Source organism: Hippocampus zosterae, chromosome 8 (genome assembly GCF_025434085.1).
Source record: "Hippocampus zosterae strain Florida chromosome 8, ASM2543408v3, whole genome shotgun sequence".
Lineage (NCBI taxonomy): Eukaryota > Metazoa > Chordata > Actinopteri > Syngnathiformes > Syngnathidae > Hippocampus > Hippocampus zosterae.
Window position 1 is genome coordinate 6078606 of NC_067458.1, and position 21082 is coordinate 6099687.

Genomic DNA, 21082 nt, shown 5'->3' on the forward strand with positions numbered 1-21082 from the left:
CTTTTGCTTTGCAAGGGCTTTTGCTGGTCCTGAAAGATATCATCTCTGGCAGAACTGTGCATTATTTCGCAGGAGGGCCAAAGTGGCCAAAACTCACACTTGAGCTTACCTGTCATACTTTTATCAGTTCCCAGTCAGTTTGTGTGGTCCCCTTATCCATCAGATTTGAAAAGCCCGAGCCAAGCATTACCAATGACACGAAACAAAAAAAAATCTTCTTTCTCACTTTTGTGAGAGAAAGAAGATGGACAGACATAAAAAGGGAGATGGAGGGGAGTAACATGATGACGGCCTCCTGCTAGGATATTAGAGAAACTCTGTTCAAAATCACATTTGCGAAATAGAGAATACAACGAACAAGGTTAGCTTACAATTGTGAATTTATCAGCCGCTCATCCTCGTGTGAAACCAGGTTTTTTTGTAGGTGTCACTAAAACAAAACTAGTGATTCCACAAAAGAGATTCATACAATAATCAACCCATTCCTTAGAATAAGAGAATACGAGACAGCACAGCATTACAAATGTGGTCTTTAAAGCTCTTTTTTTCTCTAAAGCGCTTTTACATGGAACTGTCTCGTCGTCCTCAACCACACACTCTCACTGCCTGAATGAGGACTTCCTTGCATTTTGATCATGGGCCTGTCTCTAAAGAATACTAATCATCAAGGCCTTTGACTGATTCAAACTCTATTCAGTCACGGATGGTAGACTGTAAGTGGAGACGCATGATAAATGACTCGGCCCATATTGCTCTTTGTAATTATCTGGTGATAGAAGGACAAAATTGAAGTGAGTTTGCAGAGTTGATGTTCACAGTTCAATATAGTATTCTAATGTGTCACCGATTCGGGCTGATGACTATGGACATTTTGTGGGTGGATCCCAATTTTTCCAATCTGGGGCAGCGTCCCATCATCCTCATTTTGACAGGAATTGGTGGACATTTGGCAAAAAGGAAATCTTGATTTTGTGGCTTTAAATTTGATATTGCACAGGCATTACAAGAACGACTGCTGTCGATTTCACAGAGAGCTTTGAAATCCGCGGTAAATTTTGCAACGTGGATTCCTGCGGGGACTATCTATCGATGTTTCGACTAGGGCTGAAACAGATCCTCGAATAATTTGAGAACCTCGGTTCCAAAACATGCAAATTTATATAATAATAATAATTTATAAATGAAATGTATTATTATTATTATTATATAAGTGCCTGTCAAGACACTCAAGGACACTTTGTAATCAAAACAAGAACAATAAAACCACAAATACAATTATAAATAATAAAAGGAGAGATTAATTTAAACTGAATATGCGATTTTTATTCATACAGACCGACCAAAGGGTTTTAGAAGACAGAGTTAAATTTTGATCGACAGCTTTTGATCCAACAAGATGGCTGTCATCTTATTAAATGCATCTTTGGCCATATTAAGCCTTGTTTGAGGCTTCTGCAGTTCCAAAAACACGTTGGGCCCCTTCTTCTGATGTGGTAATAAAGTCTGTATCATCTGCGTATCGAATTTGCATTCCGTTGATGACGATGACTTAGGGCATGTCCTCAAGACTTCGGAGAACAAGAGAGATTGAAGAAGTCTGGAGACATTCCACATTGTGGTTTGGCTCCTTGTAAAATTGGACCCATTTGTTCAATGTTTTCTGTGAAATGTGGATTACTACTGTTTGATTTAGGTAAATATTTCTGATGATCTTTGTCATCAATTTCAGTATCTTTTAGCATCATGAGTAGCGTCTAGATTCGGTATAATAGCTACTAGGGCTGGGGGAATAACAATCATGATTATTTTGATTGCGATTAAAATCACAATTACCGGGACTAAAATGAGTCTTCATTTATTCATACAACTACCAAAATTCAACTCCTCAAAATTACCACCATAGCTAATGCCCATTCGTCCCTGCACTTTATTCTTGAACACTGTATTTTTTTTTATGAAGTGCAAAATGACTTTGTAAATGTCATAAGAAATTCAGGCCTCTTGCATTGGTATTCTGCTACAGCCACACCTTTGCTACATTGCATCTTTGCACACATTCAGACCATTAATAAGCATCTTCCTCATCTTTTTGTCACATTAGTTTTGTACATGTATTTTTCCTCCTCTTATTTTCACACATTCACTAACTTACGGTGCTAACTTGGGACCTCGGATATGGTATTTCATGCAATATTATTTGGAACTGTGTGTTGGTATGACATAAAAAAAATCAATTCTTGAAAGCTCAAATTTAAATATAACGTGAAAGATCAACAAGAAAATCAATTAGTAACAAGGTAAAATATGAATCTACTAAAATTTGTAATAATAATTATTTTAAAAAACAAAATATGAATAAATGAAAAAAATACTGTCTGTTCCTGCAATGTGCACCTTAGGTCAGTGTGGCTCTGTGTGTACAAAGAGTACATTTACAAGGAGATAAGAAAAGTAGAAAAAGTTGCGATAGAGCTCTATTAATTAATATAACTCATATTTCAGAAATTTGGAAGAATATGCACCTTTGAATAAGGTTAGATGACTTTCTGTGTGTGTTTCTATAGCATTAGTGTGTAAATATTTATTATTTGAAGGAATGGCATTCTCAGAAATCGATGCAAGTTCGCATCTTTTTCATCTGTGCTACCGGGGGACAGCAAAGTGACTAAATAAGAAGTGACCTAAATAAACAAAACAGTCTAGATTTGCTAATGCTTTAGTTTTCTTATTCAAAAGCATTTTTGTATTATTAGTCCAAATGGCTCTTATCTTCCTAATTTGAATAATCCATGTCGTTTTTGCAGAATATCTGAAACACAAAATCAAAAAGAGGGACTTTGACTTCCCTTTTTTTTCGTAGGAGTCCCAGAATTCCAGGATCCTTTAGGTCACGGGTGTCAAACTCAAGGCCCGGGGCCCAGATCCAGCCCATCAGGTCATTTTATGTGGCCCGCGAAAGCAAATCATGTGTGCCAACTTGCTAAAATCTGTACTGAAATTTCAAATTGTCATCTGTAATAAATTTTGTGACCCAGTTTATACTCAACACGAACAATAATTGAACAAACTAAAAAATAATTGACTTGACAGATTTCAAAACTGGAAATCTATTAAATTGTTGTGTACACGTAATAATTTTGTGGTTTCACTGTCATAACGGCCCTCTTATGTTTCGATCTGGTTATGTTTGGTTTTGATTCCTCATGTGCACTTTTTTCACCACCTGTTCTCGTTATCAGTGTTCCTTGTGTGTAACCAATTAGCTCCCTCAACCCTTTGTGTGTTGTCCAGGTGTTTCTCGATGTCTCGTCGCTTAGCTTGTATTTATTTCCCTGAGTTTGTGCCAGTCTTTGTTGGGTCATTGTGAGCTGTGAGTATGTGACCATACGTGTGCTCCTGTCATGCTTTGTTTCCTGCCTTAGTTTTGTTTGTTCCTTGTGATTTCCAGACATTTTTTGAGTACTTCGACTTAGTGTTTTTTCCATTGTACTCCTGTGTGTATTTTTTGGTAAATATGGTCAATCCACCCTGCTCCTCCCTGCTTTTTGGGGTCCTACAACTACCATCATGCAAAACGTGTCACCTCCGAGGGAAGACACAACTCCAAATTGGCCCGCGACTAAAATGAGTTTGACACCACAGCTTTAGGTCAAAGGATCTATTAATTCCAGACACGTGACCTTCCAATCGACGTGGCTAGTGATGGGTCCATGAGGCCTCATGAGGCGTGTCGACACACTGACACACTGTGTTGATACTGTGCTGATACTGTGTCACTGACCACTGCCACCTGCTGGACCTTCAAGATCCCTGCAGCCAACCCACTTAACAGACCGAGCTGACTGATAAATTGTTTTGTATATTGAACATATAAAATATACAATTCGGTAATAAATTGGCAAAAGGTGAAGGTAAGATATAAAAAAAGGAAAAGAAAATAGTCATCATCACAAATGTGTTCAGAGGAGTAGAAAGAAGCAACAAACCTACCCCGAGTCCTACCCCTTCTTATATATGAATCGATCATTTTTCTAAATAGGAAAGAAAGTCTAAATATCAACAAATGCTTTTACCCTTATGTATGCTGTACTAATACATTTTTACATTAGGTTTGTATATACAGTACATACTCTTTAGAGCACATGTATGTCGATTTTCTCATTCATAATGGATGCTACATTTCATTAATATATTAAATAATCTCATCAATGTATTTCTGATGTATTGCTATATTTCATGAGCGTATCGAATTTATCAGCTTAATTCTGATTTGTGTAGTTGTCTTGTACTACTCTCGAATTCATTTTTAATCTCAGCAAGAGAGTTCATTTTACTGGTCCGTTTCTGAATCATTCCACAGATTTACACCTATTACAGATACACTCCATTGTGTGATGTTCGTTCGTGTTTTGGATTTTTTTGTATAGATTAGTACCCCCTAAATTATGACAACTTTCTCGAATTTTAAAAAGCTTCTGGATCTTTTGGCAAAGGTTATTGTGTGCTTTGTACATTAATTGGGCGATTTTGAAGTCAATCAGGTCATGAGATTTCATTGTTTAATTTGATAAACAGTGGATTTGTGGGTTCCGTCCATTTGGAACCAGTGATTGTTCCGATTGCTTTGTATTGTAGTTTTAAAACAGTGTTTTACTGGCATTTCCCCATATTCCCACACAATAGGTCAAATATGGAAGTAATAAAAGTATGTGTACAAGGATCTCTTATTCAGCACATCCTTAGTTTTTGGGAGGATCCCTATGGTTTGGGATATTTTTCTTTTATTATCTATTATGTAGCTGCCAGTACGGTTTTGCATCTACAACTGTTCCAAAACATTTTCATAAGGTCATTCATCGATTTGATGATGAAGTGTATACAATATCATTCACATCCATGCATTCATTTTGCAACATTCAATGTGTTCAAATAATGTGAATATCATTTGAATGAGGATGCTTGTGGGCTTTTATTTCACAAATTTTTATTGAGAAAAATAAGATGCTCCAATGTTTTAAACTTCAGCCTGTTGCGTCTTTTACAAGCGATTTCTCCTGCTGTGGAGAACACACGCTCACAAGGGACGGATGAGGCTGGCGTACAAAGGAACTCCTTTGCGAGGTGGGAGAGGTTTGGGAAAGAAGTGTGTTGGTCCTTCCAGTACAGCTGCTTCCTGGAACCTTGATTGTCAAACATGGAGTGGAGAGTCAACCAATAATAATTACTGATTGTCAATTAAATCATCAACATAGCAACCGTGAAAAGATGAGAACGTTTGTATACCTGGCGTAATACTGGGTGTATCGCGAACTTCATTCTCATGCTTGGCCCGATAATGCCTCAGCATGGTGGAGGTGCTTCTGTTAGTGTATGACAATTCGACCCGGCAAATTCGACATTTCACCTGTAATGAAATGTGAATAAGAAGTAACTAAGAGTTACCTTGAAATGTATTCGGATTAGAATGGTACAACACATGTCAATAATCGACAGAAGGCGATTTGAATAAATAAATAAATAATACCTTATTCTCCGGGACATCAAAATGGTCCCACACGGCGGATGATTTGCGTCTCTGCTCCATAATCGGCAAGGAAGGCAAGGCACGAACACGAAGTCTGCACTGACACGAACTTCGACAAGCGAGCGTGAGTGAGGTCTGGCTTGTTTCGGCAGGTGGCATTGTGTCGCCAAACGACTTCCTTATAAACACTGTGCGGCGGGCTTTTGCTGCGTCAACGCCCTCTGCACTGAGTCGACGCCCCCTGGACTAAGTGGCGCAGCCTGTACTGTGCCAAGCAGCCGATGCAGTCTAAACTGCACCGGTGCAGTTCACGTGTCAATTAGCAGCCTGGACTGTGTCAACACAGTCGATGTGTCAATTAGCAGCCTGGACTGTGTCAACGCAGCCGGTGTGTCAATTAGAAGCCTGGACTGTGTCAATGCAGTTCACGTGTCAATCACGTGACGTAATGAGCCAGCACATGCATCGACACGTGGTTTGCTCTGTGAGCCCGGCGCATGTGTCAATGCATCGGTGTCGCTGGACCCATCACTAGACGTGGCATTTTTTGAAGGTCTTTGAAAAGCTTGCTTCTTTGCACTTCATGAATTTTACATTGCAGAATTTCAGCTGTTTTTCACATTTGAACTGACAAGCCTGAACTGTCAAATATGTAATGGTAGCTGGTTTCAGTAGTGCTGTCAATAGAAGATTCGCATTTTTCTCACAGAAAAAAAAAAATCTGTTAAGTGGGATACGTGGAATCAGATTCAGTCGATACAAAAAAAAAATCAGCCGCGCCCCCCCCCCCCAAAAAACAAAACAAAACAGTTCATTATCCAAGTTAATTGAGACATTGGGTTTTTAAAAAGTATCCAATATTCTTCCCCACTACCACAAAAATAAAAAATAAAACTACTACTTCCAGGCGCTCCAAACATGCAAATGTGGTATAGGCTGTTTGACCTGTTGACTCACCCTTAAAAATGAACAGACCCCCCACCCTCCTAGGATTTATGTAAGGTTTAAGCCAAACTCTTATCACACTAAGCCAGAGTTCAGCCCTTTGCCACCTTTTTTATGCTTGCGGTAAAGTAGAGATGATAATCGGTTGGAAAGGAAAGGGGTAATGAAGTAATCCCGTATTTAACGCGTCCCATGTAACACAATTAGGCGCACCTTGGAAAACAATGGCTCGCTATTGTTGTCAACATTGTTGTGCATCGACACGAGTGCAAACTTCTGTACTACAAGATATTGTCCGATGGGATGAATCTAATCAAACCGAAATGTCCCTCTGGCGGTAATGTCTTTGATGGTTGATTGGGGAAGCTGGACTCATTGTGGGCGCCACTGTGGGATGCTGGACCACCCATCATCCATCCATCTTCTATACCACTTATCTTTTTTTCCTTTCCAAAAAAAAAGGCTTGAGGGAGTAAATGAGAGAGTGCTCCTGTGGAAGCGCATGCCAAATATGTGTGAAAATGTGACTATTATGCAAGTGAATGAGTGTGCTCACCTTGCTGCCAGTTACAACAGTCGAATTGAAGAGAGGATGAGGATGTGCAGAGAGTCCTCGCCAAGTAGCGGGCATTCACATTTTGTTCACTGCAGGCTGAGTGTGAAACTTTGATGAAGAGCGATTTGCATCTCTGGATGGCTATGAAGAGGTCGGCTTTGTTGGTTGCCACCATAAAAGCTGCTGCCTTCAAAAACCTGCCAACCTCATCACCAACCGGCAGCCACCCTCTGCCCTTCACCCTCCACCCTCCTGGCATCACTTTTGGTTGCTTCTGCCAGCAGCTATTGCATTATTGTGTTTTGCAGCCAAAGGTACCTGCAGGGAGTCCTTTCAGTGAGACTCCCCGGACTTTTTCTTGACACACTATCGGAACACCCGCAGCCACGCATACGCAGACATAGACCTAAAAAGTGTCCTGATGAAGATTGGCAGAGCTGCAATTTGGGAGCAAGTGTCGGCTTATAATAATAATAATAATAATAATAATAATACATTTTATTTATAGGCGCCTTTCAAGACCCCCAAGGACACTTTACAATAACAAAAAACACAAAACAATACTGGTTGAGCAGCGGCAGCCAAAACGTGCCACATTCACTGAACCCGGAAGTCAGAAGGAAACCACAAAGGAGGGAGAGGGGGAGGAAAAAAAACACACTCGAACTACCCTCAGGCAGCAGTTACCCTCAGGAAACTGCTAACACCAAACAGCAGCATACCTGTTATCGGAAGGCCGATAATGTAGATGTCATCCACATCCTCAACGGACAGTGTTGACAGCCACACCATTCTCCGCTTCCTCCAAGGATCTAGGGTGTACCCAGCAGTCCCCGAGGGGCAAGTAGGCTCTCCCCACTGTCTCCTCTTCTCATCGACAAAATTTTGTCAATGGCTTCGAGAGACCAGCCAACCAATTCCACGTTTGTTTTTAGGATGAAAATATGACAGGAGGCTAGGAAAAGTCAGACAAAGACAGCACATGGACTGAGTGGCGAGCAGGGAAGGGTAGGAGTGGGGGTGGGGGGACAGGAGCAGAAAGCAAAAGCGTCCGCAAAAGCAAAAGGCTTAGTACGGGCTCTCTTTATAGGCATGGACTGGTGGGACAGAAACAAGGTGAGGAGCATAAACCCCTTTATACTCAACGTGTGGAAAGTTTTTCCTGATTAAAAATACACACAACAGGTCCTGTGATAGTTAAAGACTTGTGTTAATTAAGGGTGATGGTGTGTGACACTGTGAATCAAGAGAGAGGACAGGGTAGTTTGGTGTGTGTGCGTATTTGTATTCCAGTGGCCAAGGGTAACCGTGGATACACCAAGGTGACTGGGAAACATGCAAGGGAAGAAGTGGGAGAGTGGTTATATCACAAACGTGCCCTTGACAGCCACAATGATTAAAAGGAGCTTAACATCGGTAGGTATCTTCAGGTCAGTCATAACCAAAACACTGATCTAAAGCTACCTGCGAGTTGGTTTTCAATTACATTAATGTCGATGATTTGGGGCTTAAGATCAGGTTTAGGCTCGTGATTTTTTTTTTCTGTGTTCATTGTTTTACTTCTTTATGATAATATTTATGTTATTGTTATCGCATCTTGTGTTGCATAATATCGGATCAACAACTGTTTAGAAACGTGGAGCAGATGACATGACTCAACATCAATCGGTGTGACCGATATGCAAATCCCATCACTTTCTTAAAAAATCTACGTTTTGTTAATGGATGCTACAGCTTCTTGTTGCTTTCAAGCTTAGCTTGTAGCAGACGTGCGCACATTTTAGTATGACATCTTTGATCCACTGGTGAAAAGGACACTTTGATTCGCTCCTCTTTCATTTATAAGTGCTTCAGACCACAAAGTGTATGCAGGAAAGTGGTTAAGATTGCACGATTATCTGTGTCAAATGTGTTGTCTTGTAGTATTTTGTCATTTTATGTTAACTTTTCTTTTGATGGCGGCGCGTGTCCGCGCCGCCGCTCCTCTTGTTGTGACAGGGAAATTTTATTCATTCATTCATTCATTCATTCATTCATCTTCCGAAGCGCTTGATCCTCATTAGAATCGCGGGGGGTGCTGGAGCCAGCTGTCTCCGGGCAGTAGGCGGGGGACACCCTGAATCGGTTGCCAGCCAATCACAGGGCACACAGAGACGAACAACCATCCACGCTCACACTCACACCTAGGGACAATTTAGAGTGTTCAATCAGCCTGCCACGCATGTTTCTGGAATGTGGGAGGAAACCGGAGCACCCGGAGAAAACCCAGGCAGGCCCGGGGAGAACATGCAAACTCCACACAGGGAGGCCGGAGCTGGAATCGAACCCGGTACCTCTGCACTGTGAAGCCCACGTGCTAACCACTGGACTACCGGGCCGCCCCAGGGAAATTTCATCTGTGCTGTATTTGACAAAGTTGTATTTGACTTGACTTAATTATAATTATAAGTCATTTGCAAAGACATAGAGAGAAAGAAAACCTCTTTGTGACCATTTACTTTGATATGTATAAAAATAAATTGAATAAACCTTGAGCTGCTCTTTTTCAAAACAACAGTGTTTTGCAGAGCATATACAGTACTATATTTTGGAAAACCATAGCACTATTATTACTGTCTCAACACTGAATGCATTGCAAAAATCCATGTCTTCTGAAACATAAATGTTGTCACTTTCAATTATGAATAGTCGAAGACAAGTCTGATGCAGCATGTGTCGCTGAAGATAATGAGCTTTATGAAGCTTCTCCAAATGAGCTGCAACAGCGGAGACCAGTGAACCAGTGAACTCAAATTCTCAAGCAGAATATGCTCATTCTAATGGTTTAATGAGAAGTGGAAGAAAGCAGTACACTCTCAGTTTTGTAGCTCCCTGAGGAATATGAATTGTTTAAAAAATAACAATGCAGTCTAATTGTGCGCTTGGGTGGAATTTTCTTTTGGTATTTTTGTAGATGGGTGCCGTTAGAAAGGGGTGTTTGTGCCGTTGTGGGGGTGAACACAGCTGACTTGTTTCCCAGCCAATAGAAGTGGCTCCCTTCTTTCCCTATGAATTAAGCACACTCGAGACACGCACAGTCTTGGACATGCAGAACCAGAAATTGACTGGCTGGACTCCATGCAGAAGATTGAATCATGATAATGCGTTTCTAAGGAACCACAAACAGTCCTCCATGGGTCACAGATCCAGGTCATAATGAAGTGGGCACTTGGAGACCACCTACCACTCTGATCGCTTGTGTCTGTCTATTAACAAAGCCTCCCAAGGCATCGCTGTGCCACAAACTCAGGGATCGGATTTAAAAATGTAATAAAGATGGCGATAATCATAATGTGTTCAATAAATTGGTTTTTACAATGATTCAGAGGGTTCGATGTATGCTGATGACATCCACCACACATCAATTGGAGAGCAGAATCTGTCCGCCTGCGCTTCGATCAAGCCCATCAAAAATCATTTTACACCACCTGCGTCACAACTGAGACCTGCTTTTAATAGGGCTAAGGTCTCATCTACTTTCTGACACCAAATTTTCTGGTGCCTCTGGGGCGTGTAATAGAAAACGCCCTCGGTCCGCCGGAACACCCACGAAGATGCAGGTCTTCCGAATTCTCAAACACAGTTAACTAGAGCTGCCCTGGCATGGAAATGAAGATTAAACACCAAGCACATGTGCAACTGTCTGCAAAAACAGAACCCGTAGTGTTTGAAAAGCGCAAAAACTGTTTTTTGTTCTTGTTGTTTTGTTTTGGGGTTTTTTACTTCAGTGTTCTTGTGTAAACATATCCTTCAGAATATAGAAGTTATGGATTGATTTGACTTGACTGGGTGTTATTTGTTTGTGCTGTCCTTTTTAATCAGTTTGCAATCACTGTCACTCACCTGATCGCAAAAGGTATCAGAAACAACTGGTGTAGTCTGAAATATTTAAAAATAAATGAAAAGTTAATCTTGAAAATAAATGAATTTAAATTGCTTGAAAGTGTGCTGCCAGAAGATTGTGTTGTACTCCTGTTTCAGAAAACTAATACCATTTGCAATTGAGGGCATCATTTTCTACAAAATCTCAAAATATCATTTAACATTGATTTAATTTTAGTAGATGACAATGCCGACTTTGTCAGTGATTACACACATTTGTTGACCTGCCATTGATTAATCTGTGATGTGTGTCTGAAAGGAACAATATCACCTAATCCAGTATTTTTAACAATTAGTTAAGAAGGCCCAGTATAGTTTGAATCCAAAGAGAAAAAAATAATAACTGAAGGTAAAATAAATATACCAGTAATATTGATGATTTTGTTCCATCGAAGATACATTTTTTTACTCATTCATGTTAAACTCACCTAAGAAGCGTGTACAGGCAGGCTGGAACGGCTGTAGAAAAATCTCAGGTGTGATATGTGAAAGATGAGTTTCAGCTAAGATGTAAGGAAAGGTGTATAAAACTGCGATGAGACCAGCCATGCTGTTGGGACTGGAGACAGTGTCACTGAAGAAAAGACAGGAGGCAGAGCTGGAGGTAGTAGAGCTGAAGATGTTGAGATTCTCTTTGACCAGGTTGGATAGGATCAGGAATGAGTACATCAGAGGGACAACTCATGTTAGAGGTCTTGAAGAGAAAGTCAGAGAGGCCAGACTGAGATGGTTTGGACATGTCCAGAGGAGAGAGAGTGAATACTTTAGGGCTGTTCACACGGCAAGATTTGGTCCGGTGCTACACCGGGCTGCCCCAGTAGAGCATTCACACGTGCAAATTACCTCCGGCGTAGCCACGGAAAAGAGCTTACACCGGACCTAATTTGATCCACCTCAGGGAGGTGGTTTAAAAATTTGCTCCGGAGCAAATGCTCGTTTGCGAAGCAGCACCGATGTAAATTTGCACGTGTGAACGCAACTTGGTTAAATTTGCTCCAAAGCAAATGCTTGTGAAGAGTACGTATGGCGAGAATGCATTGCTTTCTGCTCTATCGGGCTTCCGTAATGTGTTTGTTTAATAAAGACACAAGACTTGGCTGGTAACATCTTTCCTTTTGTAGGAGACTGGACTGTCTCGGAGTTGTTTGTTCCTTTGTTGTTTGTTCACAACCCCCCGGCCCCCATATAATTTATTTTGTGATTTCCTCTCTTGATTTTCTGTTTGGCGCATTAGTGTTTGCTTTTCTGAGTGTCATTGAAGTCATCGTTGATTTACGTTTTCTTGGGCGGTCACTCTCGAGCAGAAGGCACGGACACCGAGAAGGAGAAGGACGTGCCAGTCCAGTAGTCGCTTGAGTTGTGTATATAGAGTACGTTTTGAAAAGAACCAACATGACAGCTCGTTTGTTTTCTGTCGTCTTGCTCCGCTGCAGAAAATGCCGTGTGAACGCAAGTGGGGCTGCGCAGCCGCTGTGCCGATGCTGTCACGCATCAGCGGCTTTGTATGTGTGAACGCTCCACACAATTTGCTGCGGTGCAAAATATATCGCAACAAAATACATTGGTGCAGCGCCGGAGCAAATGTGTGCCGTGTGCACAGCCCTATTGGGAGAAGGATGCTGAGTCTTGAACTGCCAGGCAGGAGGAAAGACCAAAGAGGAGGTTTATGGATGCATTGAAATCGGACATGAACGTAACTGGTGTGAGCGAAGAGGTTGCACAAAACAGGGTTAGATGTAGGCAACTAACTTGCTGTGGCGACCCCTGAAGGGAAAAGCCGAAAGGAAAAGATGTTAAACTCACTCAATGGCTTTATTTGACGTATTTATAAACGTTTGTCACCATAAACGCATTGACAAAGTGAAAAGGGCACCTGGCCGTTTACCAAGGGAAGAAGGAGACTGAGGAAGGCAAGTCGTGATACAGACGGAGTGTGCCAAGGATACAAAATGAGAAGAGGAGATGAAAAGGAACATAAGGAGTCTGTGTACGCCGTGTTGAGTTAGGCTGAGAGCACGGGCAGAGGCGTTGTCAGTTTTTCCTCAAAGAATAAGCTCACATCCACATTCACCTCTTGCAAATCTGTTATGTAAAGTAGCACTTTGGGATTTCCTTTGTGTTTTTCACCTTGACCCAAAAATATCTTCAATCCTCCTTTGAACCCATCGCAAAGAGGAATGCAATTGGTCTCTGTAAAATGCAAATTCACAAATGCTCTGATCAACAGCTGGTGCCCTTTTTAAGGTTATTTGCTGCTTTTGGAATTTTAATGGTTTTTTTTTTCTTAGCCAGCAAGTAGAGAATTCCTTCTCGTCTTTTGTCTGCAGATGCTCAGCAGGCTGCAAACGCTCCAATTCATCAAAACCCTCTGTGCCCTGACCCCCCTCCCTCCACATTTTCAATAACTGAATTCAGTGGGTGCATAATTTTTGATAATAAGCCCAGTGGTAATTTGTCCTGTGGGCTGACCAGCAGTGCGCTGCATGTGTGCCGTTTGGGACATGAATGGCGGTGTTACAGAAAAGAGGACTGGCAAAGCTCACAGCGAGTGTCGATTCATGCAGCCAGCGGGAACATTTGTTTGCTTGTTTTTTGTGTGTTTCGGGTCAGTGTGCTAAAATCTCATTTGTTGTGCAAAGAATAAATTGATAATACATGATTATTGAGTTTTCCATTGACTGTGAGAGCTGCCACAACACATCGTCAAGCACTTAAGTTCTAAATTACGTACAGGGAATTGCCATGTGGTTTTGGGTATGAAAATAAAATCATTATCATCATTCCGAGACATTTTCTTATTAATAAGCATTCATAAAATGCATTTGGCTAATTGTTCTGAAAGGAATATTTTCACTGTTGTACATGATGCTATGCCCACAAAGCCTGCTCTGAAACGGAGCAAAACAGTTTAGGCTTTGTGATCGATGGAAGCACTTGAGAAACCCGCCTTTCTTATGAGCCCTTGTTTATATGGCACCAGTGGGACATTTGCGTTGCGTGCATGCAGAAAAGTGAATGTATGAAAACCTGTGCTCACTTGGAAGCCAATGAGAGGGGAGGTCACGCGATATTGAGAAGGGTTTTGTGACATCTGCGGTCTGCAGGCATACTAAAAGCTTTACATGTAATATAAATCATCACTTGTACTATAGCAACAGAATTTCCAGACTAAAACGATTATCAAAATCTGGCGTTCGAAATAAAACAAGCGGATATCGACTTGGGATTTGGGTGGCGTTAATGTATTCACTCACACCCATGGAACTGTTAGTCATTTTCATTATTTACATCTGACACAGTTTTTGCGGTTGTGCATGTTCTCATAGCATATTTATGATAGCACTGGGGGAATTGATGAGGGGTGCAGAGCTTTGCAGTCAGTGATGCGCTGTCGATATCCGCGTTTGGATATGGGCTGTCATTGAAGTGATGGCCGGATGTGGTCTGATGCTCTGATTAAAGTTTGAAGTGGGGGTGTCACGTTCTGCCCGAAGCGATAACAGATCGCTCCGTGCAGAACAAAGAAGTAAAGGGTTGGATCCCCGGAAAGCAGACAACGAAAAAATCTTGTCAAACAAAAAGTGTCTTTAATGACAAAAAACAGAAAGAGCCCGACAGGGAAAAACGGTAACAAAAAATGCTAATCAAATAAGGACCAGGAGTAACAAAGAAGGAAAAAACAACTGAAAACGCTCGCGGAAAACAAAACACGAGGAGGGCCTGAATTGGCGAAAATACGATAAGTACAAATCTTAGAGTCTAAACGCGAATCACAAGAGTATCGGCCGTAAGGCAAGAAGGCAACGAGTCAATAACAAATAGCGAAATAGAGCACGAGGGAATATGGCACTGCGTGGAATTCTCCGGCAGTGAATGAGCTGCCAGAGCCACTTTAAAAAGGCCTGATAATCACCCTGGAATTAAGAGCAGGTGTGCAGTAGGCAGAGGGAAAAAAACCCGCCACCTGCTGGCAGGCACGGAACGTGACAGGGGGTAGGGCTGTCTGGGTGTGCGCTTATGTAAGCAAATGTGTGTGCATGTGACAATCATGGGATCGATGCCTGACTGTTCAATAATTTAATGCAGGTGAAGTGTGATAGTCTGATGTCACTCAGATGTTACAGTCAGCCGAGATTATTGTTCATCATGTGCGTGGATGTAAATGTCTGATCGTTAGAAGATTACTGTTAAAACGTGCTGGTTAGGGCTTCGGGCACCTTTTGGGGGAGTATTACCGTATTTTCCGCACTATAAATGCGCACCTGAAAGCATTAAATTTTCTCAAAAGCCGACGGTGTGCCTTATAACCGATGCGCTTTATATATGGATCAATATTCTGATTTCTTGGATGTAGTATTTTAAATGTTCTGTAAAGTGCTTTGTTACAGCTGCAGAGGTTGTGAAAACACAATATAAATAAAGCTCTATTTTATTCCACCCTGCGATTGGCTGGCAACCGGTTCAAGGTGTACCCCACGTACTGTCCGAAGACGGCTGGGATAGGCTCCAGCACCCCCCGCGACCTTTGTGAGGATGAATCGGATCCGAAAATGAATGAATGGATGAATTGTATTCCCTGTAGCATAGCTCCATCTAGTAGATGCCTAACGCAAGTGCAGCCACTACTGTCGCGTTTATTCTTTGCACCTTATAATACGGTGCACCCTTATATAACAATTTCAAAATAAGACTTTCATTGAAGGTTCACCATATACTCCGAAGCGCCTTATAGTGCGGAAAATACGGTACTTGCTTCGAAACTCAACTATGTAAATAATAATACCTTCAAAGTTAAACCAGTGAGGTAAACTTTTTCATAAGAGACCGGAATCTATTTCATCCTGATTATTTCTCACACTGATGTGTTTTTTTAAAATGCTTGGTGCTTTTACTTCTTTTACTTTACTACTTTTACTTGGTCCTTACTTGTTCTCATTCGATCTACTTCCCACAACATCCTAGCTTATTTTTTGAACCAAAGCAGTGCCTAACTCATCCAAGTGGACCATAAACTTTGTTCCACGTGGTCAGGCTATATGCATAATTTTTGAACAGTGAAGACAAATTTTATCCTCAACAACAACGGGGGTCCAGGCTTTGTAGTGGAGTTCCTTTCCCTATTGTGTACGTAACCCTTAGCCCAGGGGTGGTCAATTATCTTCCCGGGGGAGCCAAATGAGAAACAGAAAATATTGTGGAAGGCCGGGCCAAAAGTTAGAAATAGAAATAGAAAATAAAGAAATAGCACAATGTCTTTGTATGCCAGTAATAATGTAACATTCTCCTCCACCATCACACTCAGCACTGGTTCTCCTCAAGGATGTGTACTGAGCCCCCTGTTGTTCACGCTCTACACATTTGACTGCTCTCCGACTCTTATTAGCGGTCCAGTTTGCATAAAGTTTTTAACATGATAACAATCAAACCATTCTAGGAAATGTTCATTTACTCGAGCCACAAGCAATTCACTCCGAGCATGGAAATTGCTAGAATCGGACTGAGTAAGAATCGCTTCCTTGTTTTTCGTAGTCTAAGTCTCGTAGATTTGAGTCTTTCCGACTCCAGGCGTCTCCTGAATGTTTCCTACTTTGTTACCCGCTTTGTTTAATCAGATACATATCACTTTCCCTTCCATGGTCATTCCTCTCTCCATCTTTCTTCGTCTTCCCCTCCCTCCCTGTGCTCTGCAACTTGAATTAACTGGTGTTGAAATACCGGTCATTACAAGTCCAAACTAAATGAATGCAATCAAACCTTAATTGTGCACCAATCTTCGGCGGGCCGGATTAAAAAGACCAACGGGTCAGATCCGGCCCGTGCGCCGTAGTTTGCCCACCCTTGCCTTAGCCTAACATTACGGTCATTAGTAAAATGAAGATTTGTATGCGCACTTCCAGGCCGTAAATATAAATTGAGTGAAAACCAAGAACAAGTTAAAGAGAAAACAACATCCTTACCTTCACACTTGCAGTGTTAAGGAGCCAACTGGTTCATTGCCCACCGTTCCTAACCATGATATATAGTATGGTGCGATGAGATCATAAACAGAGGACCCCCTGTCCATGCTCTTAGCACTTTCTTCAGTTCACTGCAAAACGATTCCTTTTCCGATGCCACCTCTGCTTTCATCATCTCTTCACATGAATGTCTGGCAAATGAAAGTGAGCAACACAAAGGAGGGATTAAAAATCAGGAAAAAAAGGACTTGTCTGTTTTCTTAAAATTCTTAAAAAAGACCGCAAAAATCCTGTGAAGTGGTTAAATATACGGTCACTATGAGCTGCCAAGAATTGCATCCCCAAATCAGTTTTATTTCACTTTGAACCACAACATTTTGCCAAGGTTCGGCAATCAAATTGCAAGATACAGTTGTGGTGTGCCTTCACTGCATTGTTTTTACATGTCAGATAAATGACAGGATGCATTTCTCTGAAATACTGCAACGCTAACTAACGCTTACTCCTATTTTTATCACTCAAGAGCTGAGAAAATAGATTATTTCGTCATTGATACTTTGTAAATTGCATCGGTGTTAATTTTTGTTTGTTTTTTTTTCAGACGGTAACGAAATACAAACAAAAATAGAAGCCATTCATTGATAAGATAATGACAACTAAATGGATTGACAATTTCATCAACAAATAAAGGACAAATGAAAAACGGGAGGGAAAAAATCCAATCAGAAGAAGGAATCCTAATAATAAAAGAATCACTTAGAAAATGGAACACACGGGACAAAGCGAGAAGAGAACCGGTCAGAGGCTGACTGGAGCGGTGAACAGAAGCTGCACTACACCTTCAGTCTCGCTCCTGGGAAGAAAGCAGATTATAGAGATTTGGTGGTATAAGTGCCAAGATATCCATAACTGCTAAAAAGCGATGAGAGGAGTAGTGGGCCATTTCACGTTCCATTCATCCATTCATTTTCTAATCTGGTTGTGGGTGTGCTTGAGCCTAACTCAGCTGTCTTCGGGCAGCAGGCGGGGGACACCCTGCACCGGTTGCCAACCAATCGCAGGGCACACATTGACGAACAACCATCCGCGCTCAAACTCACACCGAGGGACAATTTAGAGTGACCTGCAATGCATGTTTTTGGAATGACCCACGGAGTACCCGGAGAAAACCCACGCAGTACCCGGAAAAAACCCACGCAGTCACGGGGAGAACATGCAAACTCCACACAGGAAGGCCGCAGCCGTAATCGAACCCCGCACATCTATATTGTGAGGTGCAAAGTGCTAACCAGTCAACCAACCCGCTGCCCCCCTCTTCACCTTCCACGATGAAGAAAAAAAAAGAGTGTGAAGAATGTACAACGATGTGTGGGAAGAGCACACCAAATTTTTACTTACATCTAGTTTTTTTCCTTTTCATTCAGTAGTATTATATGTCGCTTCATTTTCAGAAATGTTGCTTTCAGCAGGAGTTACCATTGTGGGGGTTAAGGGCACAAATTACTCTACACCCCCCCGATGAGGAGCTCCAAAAGTGACAGGACTGTTTGCGATTTCCAGATGTAGAGATGAATTGAAAATAGATATTTAAAAATGGAAAGACTTAGTAGAAATACAATGTTGCATGTCCATATTTAGGTTTCCTACCTCATTCGATTATTGTACATAAATATTGTGAGAAATCGGTAAAATAATGATCATTGTCTTTACAAAAACATGACTGATTTATAATAACATAATTCTTAGTAATTTGATAACATTTGTTATTTCTGTGGTGTGTATCAAACTGTGAACTCTTTGCCTATGCGCCATTTTTTTGTAGATTCTAATGTGTTTTGGTCTTCTCTCCCCATGATTTTTACTGATTATTGAGCACGTGGATGAACTTTTAATCTCTATACTGAACCATGATTTGACCTGCCCACTTTACTCTCTGTCTGTCGCACTCGCTGTCTGTCCTGTTGTCTGTTGTCTCACCCTCTGTGTATGTATGTGTGTGTGAGAGAATATACACACACACACACACACACACACACACACACACACACACACACACACACACACACACACGGGGAAGTATTCTCCACTCACTCATGACTGTTGTACAACCACAGCTCACAGATTAACGGCCTCTGTCCTTAAAATGACATGTTGCCTTCCTTTGCGTTTTAGTGGCTCACAACAATAGGGTAATCTATTTCCTGTCCTTTTCTCCTTCGTTTGTTCTATTCGCTTCACTTCCTTTGGTGTACGATTTTTCTCTGTCCTATTGGGATGTCCCGTAGATGTATTTAGTGTGCGTGTGCGGGCGTGCGTGAAAACTACACACCCACTGACAAATAATAGGTCCAAAATGTAGTACTGTAGAACTATCAGGCCTAGCCAGTCATAAAGGCTCCATCTGAATTGACTGAACTGAAAATCAATTTCTTAATCATTTGTTTGCCCTGAAATTATTTTGTCTGTTCCCGTTCTTTTATTGCAAACTGAAGAATGAATTTGCCACGGGGGTGTGGGGGGGGGGGGGGGGGCTTGGAATGGATGATGATTCGGAACAGTGTTATTTTGATTTTATTGTACTAACACATTTTTTATTAGGCTGGGATATTATATTTCTGGAGCATGCTTGGGTGTCAATATTATATCTGAAACAAAATGGCCTATAGGAAGGACATTCTTTATTATTTGTATCCCCTTGCAGCACTTCAACCAGAAACCAGACTGCTTCCCAACATGAACAATAGGTTAATGTTGTACTGTATACTGTGTGTGTGTATATATATATATCTATATCTATATATGTATATATCTATATATATCTAATATATATATATATATATATATATATATATATATTCCAGTGCCCTCCATAAGTATTGGCACCCCTGGTTGAGATGTGTTTTTTAGCTTCCAATTATTTTATTTTTTTTCTAAATAATATGGGACCTTAATGGAAAAAAAGAGAAAAATCCAACCTTCAATACAAGTGCATTTATTCAGTGGGGAAAAAATCCCACATAAAGAAATAATTATTTGACATCAAATAATGTGTGTCACAATTATTAGCACCCCTGGTGTTAATATTTTGTACAACCCCCTTTTGCCAACAAAACAGCACCTAATCTTCTCCTATAATGTTTCACAAGATGGGAAAAGACAGAAAGAGGGATCTTCAGCCATTCCTCTTTGCAGAATCTCTCTAAATCATCCAGAGACCTGGGTCCTCTCCTCTGTACTCTCCTCTTCAGCTCACCCCACAGGTTCTCAATGGGGTTGAGGTCAGGGGACTGAGATGGCCATGGGAGGAGCTTGATTTTGTGTCTGGTGAACCATTTCTGTGTAGATTTGGCCATATGTTTAGGGTCATTGTCTTGCTGAAAGACCCAGTGACGACCCAGCTTCAGCTTTCGGGCAGAGGGCAACAGATTTTGATTTAAAATGTCCTGGTATTTCAAAGCATTCATGATGCCATGCACCCTAACAAGGTTCCCAGGGCCTTTGGAAGCGAAACAGCCCCACAGCATCACTGACCCACCCCCATACTTCACAGTGGGTATGAGGTGCTTTTCAGCATGCGCATCTTTCGTGGTACGCCAGACCCACTTAGAGTGTTTGTTGCCAAAAAGCTCAATCTTGGTCTCATCTGACCAAAGCACACGGTCCCAGTTGAAGCCCCAATACCGCTTGGCGAACTCCAGACGCTTGCGTTTATGATTGTGAGTGAGGAAAGGTTTTCTCCGTGCATGCCTCCCAAACAGCTTGTTGGCGTGTAGACAGCGCCTGATGGTTGATTTGGAGACTTTGTGACCCCAGGATGCTACCATTTGTTGTAATTCTGTAACAGTGAGCTTTGGAGATCTTTTGATTTCTCTTACCATCCTCCTCACTGTGCGTGGTGGCAAAATAAACTTGGCTCCTCGTCCAGGCTTGTTTACCACTGTTCCAGTTGTTTTGAACTTCTTAATTATTCCTCTCACAGTGGATATGGGCAGCTGCAGTTGAGTGGCAATCTTCTTGTAGCCTCTGCCTGACCTGTGAAGGTCGACGCACATCTGCCTCACTTGTATGCTGTGTTCCTTTGTCTTTCCCATGTTTAAGAGTGGATAAGAGAAATGGCCTCGGTGTCACGTCATATTTATACCCCAGGGAGACAGGAAGTGATGAATTACTAATTAAATG

The 21082-nt window shown here is 41.5% G+C and overlaps 1 protein-coding gene and 1 long non-coding RNA gene across 6 annotated transcripts in view; one reads left to right on the forward strand and one right to left on the reverse strand.

Moving 5' to 3' along the window:
- The window catches only part of lrp8 (low density lipoprotein receptor-related protein 8, apolipoprotein e receptor), a 179551-nt gene that overhangs the window by 50373 nt on the left and 108096 nt on the right, over positions 1-21082 (forward strand). The gene's annotated exons all lie outside the window — the stretch shown is intronic.
- LOC127605757 (uncharacterized) lies at positions 4951-6288 on the reverse strand. The gene is made up of 3 exons (XR_007963653.1): positions 5525-6288; positions 5284-5404; positions 4951-5180 (listed from the first exon to the last, which is right to left on the reverse strand). It is a non-coding gene; the product is annotated as an uncharacterized LOC127605757 (long non-coding RNA).